Below are 5,991 nucleotides of genomic sequence, written 5' to 3' on the forward strand. Positions count from 1 at the left end.
CAGAGCAAGCTTATGAGCAATATTTGGACCTTAGTGAAATCTGGGCAAGCGTCAAACCGTCAACCTAACCAAAGCAAAAGATATATGGACTTATATCTGGGGATCAATGATCTACTCAACACAGAAGGCTTACAAGCAACTAATTGGCCACTCCAATGTTCACATTGTTTATAAGTGGCTTTGGAAAAACAAATGTCAACACAAGCATAAAGTCTTCTTCTAGTTGTGGCTCAAAGATAGACTTAACACCAAGAGTATGCTTCGAAGAAAAAATATGGCACTGTAATCATATACATGTGAAAATTGCATCTGGCAAAAGGAGGAAACCCACTATCATCTATTTCTTATATGCAACTTTGCAAAAGCATGCTGACACTCCATTGGCATCAATCCTCCCAGAATTCTTCAGCCAGAAGAAGCATTCGCTAATCTAAAGCAGCAACTTAATGTGCCTTTCTTCATGGAAGTAATCATCCTAATGACATGGAGCATCTGGAAATATCGAAATGGTTGGATCTTTGAAAATTAGGACCCAACAGTTCAACGTTGCAAAAAAAGTTCAGAAAAGAACTGTTCTTGATCCTCCACAGAGCGAGAGGAAAATATGACACCTCAATTCCAGAATGGTTTCAAAAGAGAATCATTTAATTTTTTTAGAGTGCCTTTAGTTCTTTACCCCCCCTCTCATCTGATACCCGTGTAACTAGCCATAGATTTTTGACTCTTCACTCTATTGTAATTAATCATCTTAATACAAAACTAGGTATGTGCACGTGCGTTGCCACGGGAGTTAAAACAGTGAACCTGCACTTTATAAAGACAACATCAACGACCACACAAAGTAAACTTAAGAGAATATGTGATGTAGCCAACAAACATCCAATTGATAGGTCCAACCAAACACATTCATAAACCAATCACAACTGCAGAGCTAGTTACTATTAAATTCACGATGACTACACACTACATGTGCTGCCCCCATAGCCGCAATGGAGTGTAATGCAAAAACACACTACATCAGTTAAAAAAACAAAAATCATTCTACATCCAGTTGTTACAAGCCATTGGTGAAACCCTTGACCGAAGAGAAAGAGCTATTCTCGATGACAAACCAGAGAACACCATAACATGCCCTGAAAATCAAACGAGCCAATTTAGTATAAGATTAAATACCAGAGATAAACAAAAGACACCAAAAGAGCATACTAACAAGAATATTTTAGCAATCGAAGCTTGACCTATTAATAATAAAACAAACTCAAAACATACAAAAAACAAACAAACAAACAAGTAATGTGGCCAACCATAAATATCTCATAAGCCTATCACCAAAGCTTCTTAGAGGTACAATACCAGTTGGCACATGTGATATGGTCATCTTCTGACACAAAGTTGGTACATGGTAACCTATTTGTTGTATAGATGACAGGACACAACACAACTAAAACAACAAATCACCAAAATTGACGTAGTTCATAAGTGCATATTCCTCCAACACTTCGAATAATGGAAGAGTAATAAGTCCCTCCCACTAATTATAAAATGCAATGAAGGGGTTGAATAATTTTGTCACCTTCGAACACAGGCCTGGCACATCAAAAAGTCGAGCCTGCTGTGAGAGTGACTGCAATAGTAAGATGCAGGGTAACTATGCAAGAGCGTAACCTTCTCATGGCGAGTCCACCGAGAACCTTATAGCAGACGACTCAGCCTGGGCAATAGCGCAGAGCCCATGGTTGTTCACCTCTGCATACAGCTCAACGCCACCCTGTTCAGCGGATTCTTGTGCACTGGAGTTATCACCTTGAGCAATGAGTGGAGTTATCGAACGAGATTTTTATTTCAGACTGCAATGACTGTTTTACACGAAAAGTTGAGGACGCCAATAAAACAGCTAGTAATCTTGAGGACCTTACCAGTCCTATGCACCGGCCGACCCATGGACAGTGATGATCAAACTGCTCCACATAGTTATTGCAAAACAGATAACTTCATTAATGCTTGCAGGCTGTCGCGGGCGGGGCAAGGTAGGCGTGATCTGCGGAGGTGGAGGCATGGCGTAGCCTGTGGACGCCCTCCTTACATCCTTATAGAGTAGTATAGATAAGTCACAACTATTCATACTTAAAAATATAAATAAATTTTACATTATCACAAAAAGATTACAAAGTAAAAGAAATAAAATTGATAAAAATGGTATGAACAAATGAACATGGCGTAGAATCTTGTTAATTGCACATGGGAACTATTATGTCAACAGGGAAAACAAGCAATCTAACTTCAGTGAAGAGAAGTTCAGAATCATCAAATTGATCGTTAGTACTATATATATTATCTCGAGCACCCTCAGTTTGTTATATAACTTCAGACTATCCATAATTGCACATGGGAACTGTTCTATCAACAGGAAAAACAAGCAATCTAGCTTTAGTGAACTAAGTAAAGAGAAATCCAGTATCATCAAAATGATCGTTAGTAATATACATAATATCTCGAGCACCCTCAGTTTGTTATATAACTGATGAGGGGAGCACTTATCCGTTTAAGGATTGTCCATGAAACCATTATTATTTTGTTTATACTGCTCATACCATGAAGGTGAAAATCTAGCAAAGCTGGAATAAACATAGTTAACAAATAGCACATCACAATCAATACAATAAAGTTGTGCCAAAAAGGCATCATTAGTTCAATGGCATAACTAACCATGACTAAACCCAATGTGGTATGCCCTTGGGAATGTCACCACAAACTCTCCAGGATACAGTACTAACCTGAAACAGTACATATCAGCAAAGAATTCATAAGATCTGATGTCTGAATAATATCATGAACATTTGACCCAATGGAAACTCTGGCCATTTCAGAGCTTGTACCTACAGCAGGGCACACCACGGGCTACAAGAACATCTGGAGACATCAATGTTGTCTTCTCCCCAAGCACTGCCAGCGATGCTGCGTGGATTAACAATACAAATTTATGGAACCTGCTAGACCACAACCGAAACATGCAGATGGCGAGCATGAGAAAGAACAAATACCAAGGCGGTCAGGGTTTCCTCCATATCCATGTACACGAATAACTTCCTCTAGCTCTGAGGCTCGGTCCCTAGGGACTGCATACCATGTCTTGGGTGCACCGGTGTGAAAGGAAGTTAACTGGTTTAGTGTAGTGAATGAAAATCTGGCATATTTAAACTTTCAATCAGCTAGTAATGAGATTTTTATTTCAGACTGCAATGACTGTTTTACACGAAAAGTTGAGGACGCCAATAAAACAGCTAGTAATCTTGAGGACCTTACCAGTCCTATGCACCGGCCGACCCATGGACAGTGATGATCAAACTGCTCCACATAGTTATTGCAAAACAGATAACTTCATTAATGCTTGCAGGCTGTCGCGGGCGGGGCAAGGTAGGCGTGATCTGCGGAGGTGGAGGCATGGCGTAGCCTGTGGACGCCCTCCTTACATCCTTATAGAGTAGTATAGATAAGTCACAACTATTCATACTTAAAAATATAAATAAATTTTACATTATCACAAAAAGATTACAAAGTAAAAGAAATAAAATTGATAAAAATGGTATGAACAAATGAACATGGCGTAGAATCTTGTTAATTGCACATGGGAACTATTATGTCAACAGGGAAAACAAGCAATCTAACTTCAGTGAAGAGAAGTTCAGAATCATCAAATTGATCGTTAGTACTATATATATTATCTCGAGCACCCTCAGTTTGTTATATAACTTCAGACTATCCATAATTGCACATGGGAACTGTTCTATCAACAGGAAAAACAAGCAATCTAGCTTTAGTGAACTAAGTAAAGAGAAATCCAGTATCATCAAAATGATCGTTAGTAATATACATAATATCTCGAGCACCCTCAGTTTGTTATATAACTGATGAGGGGAGCACTTATCCGTTTAAGGATTGTCCATGAAACCATTATTATTTTGTTTATACTGCTCATACCATGAAGGTGAAAATCTAGCAAAGCTGGAATAAACATAGTTAACAAATAGCACATCACAATCAATACAATAAAGTTGTGCCAAAAAGGCATCATTAGTTCAATGGCATAACTAACCATGACTAAACCCAATGTGGTATGCCCTTGGGAATGTCACCACAAACTCTCCAGGATACAGTACTAACCTGAAACAGTACATATCAGCAAAGAATTCATAAGATCTGATGTCTGAATAATATCATGAACATTTGACCCAATGGAAACTCTGGCCATTTCAGAGCTTGTACCTACAGCAGGGCACACCACGGGCTACAAGAACATCTGGAGACATCAATGTTGTCTTCTCCCCAAGCACTGCCAGCGATGCTGCGTGGATTAACAATACAAATTTATGGAACCTGCTAGACCACAACCGAAACATGCAGATGGCGAGCATGAGAAAGAACAAATACCAAGGCGGTCAGGGTTTCCTCCATATCCATGTACACGAATAACTTCCTCTAGCTCTGAGGCTCGGTCCCTAGGGACTGCATACCATGTCTTGGGTGCACCGGTGTGAAAGGAAGTTAACTGGTTTAGTGTAGTGAATGAAAATCTGGCATATTTAAACTTTCAATCAGTACATGACAAAAGTAAAGCAGCGCATACAATTACTAAGCACACAATTTTCATTTTCTCTGTTTTCTTCAAACATATATAACAACATACCTATAGTCTCTAGGAGGCTGGGACTGTGTAATGCACGTTTCCACATAAGGTTCTATAGAACAAATAGAATAGTAATATTGATGTCATGCACCTTTTTCTCGAGCATTAATCCAGGTAGCAGTCCAAAATTTCTTGTTGGTTTCCTTAAGAATAGCAAACAAAAATAGCAGGTAAAATGGTAATTCTTTGCAAACATGGTATAAAAGAAGGCAGGGATGGGAGCAAACCTTAGTACCAACAGGAAAGCAGATATCCATAGATCCTCAGGAACATAGCAACAAATCGTTAGTCAAAATGCACGTAAAGTAAATAGCAACATCATCATGCAGGGCAGTCAAACACTGTCTAAATTGCATGCAAAGTAAATAGCAACCCCATACACTTCGTAGTTGTTCTCTTTTCCTTCTAATTTTACAAAACAAGCATACACGATTTCTCAAATAACCTTTCCAAAGAAATCCCAAATAGTATAAAACGATTAATAGTTTTGTGTCAGTCTCGTGTACACAATACAAGAAACCATGCTAAAACTATAGATTTAAGCACAGAAGTCCTTACGGGACTATATACCGACCCATGGAGGAGTCCGGCTTACAAGACATTTGTATATTCCTAGCCAAAAGAAGGTTGAGCTAAATGGACAGACCAAAATAGTTTAAGCTCTAACTTCAACTGACTATTAATTAAAACATAATTTGTATAGTGCTAACAAAGGAAGACAAGATCATTGACTTATAATTCCTTTTGAGCTAAATGCACAATGTTTGGCTGTCAGATTCCTCGATGGACAAAAATAGCATGTCCATTATGCGAGTTTGAACATTGTGTTTTGCTTATAAAACTGTCGGGGACCATAATTAGGGGTACCCTCAAGACGCCTAATTCTCAGCTGGTAACCCCCATCAACATAAAGCTACAGAGGCCTGATGGGTGCGATTAAGTCAGGGATCAGTCCATACGAGCGACTCGATCACGCCTCACCCGAGCCTAGCCTCGGGCAAGGGCAGCCGACCCCGAAGGGGTTTCCGTCTCGCCCGAGGCCCCCCTTCAACGGCGGACACATCTCCGGCTTGCCCGAGGCCTTGCCTTCGCTAAGAAGCAACCCTGACTGAATCGCCGCACCGACCGGCCAAGTCGCAGGAGCATTTAACGTAAAGGAAGCCAGGCCCTGCCAAAGGCACCATAGGAAGCTCCGCCCGACCCAGGGCTCGGACTCGGGCTAAGCCCCGGAAGACGGCGAACTCCGCTCCGCCCGACCCAGGGCTTGGACTCAGGCTAACCCCGGAAGACGGCGAACTCCGCTCCGC

At 40.5% G+C, this 5,991-nt stretch overlaps 1 long non-coding RNA gene across 9 annotated transcripts; it reads right to left on the reverse strand.

The window, feature by feature from the left end:
• Nucleotides 1-911: 911 nt before the first annotated feature.
• Nucleotides 912-5,591, reverse strand: LOC103640806 (uncharacterized). 9 transcript variants are annotated; one of them, XR_002265944.2, is made up of 12 exons: nt 4,912-5,591; nt 4,685-4,827; nt 4,429-4,516; nt 4,264-4,342; nt 4,094-4,161; nt 3,304-3,473; nt 3,042-3,184; nt 2,877-2,955; nt 2,707-2,774; nt 1,917-2,086; nt 1,666-1,803; nt 912-1,133 (listed from the first exon to the last, which is right to left on the reverse strand). It is a non-coding gene; the product is annotated as an uncharacterized lncRNA (long non-coding RNA). The 9 variants fall into 9 exon arrangements; XR_002265948.3 differs by having other exon boundaries at nt 4,268-4,342; nt 4,429-4,571; XR_004853107.1 differs by having other exon boundaries at nt 1,666-1,790; nt 3,042-3,129; nt 4,429-4,571.
• Between the last annotated feature and the right edge of the window lie 400 nt (nt 5,592-5,991).

Source organism: Zea mays, chromosome 10 (assembly GCF_902167145.1).
Source record: "Zea mays cultivar B73 chromosome 10, Zm-B73-REFERENCE-NAM-5.0, whole genome shotgun sequence".
Classification (NCBI taxonomy): Eukaryota; Viridiplantae; Streptophyta; class Magnoliopsida; order Poales; family Poaceae; genus Zea; species Zea mays.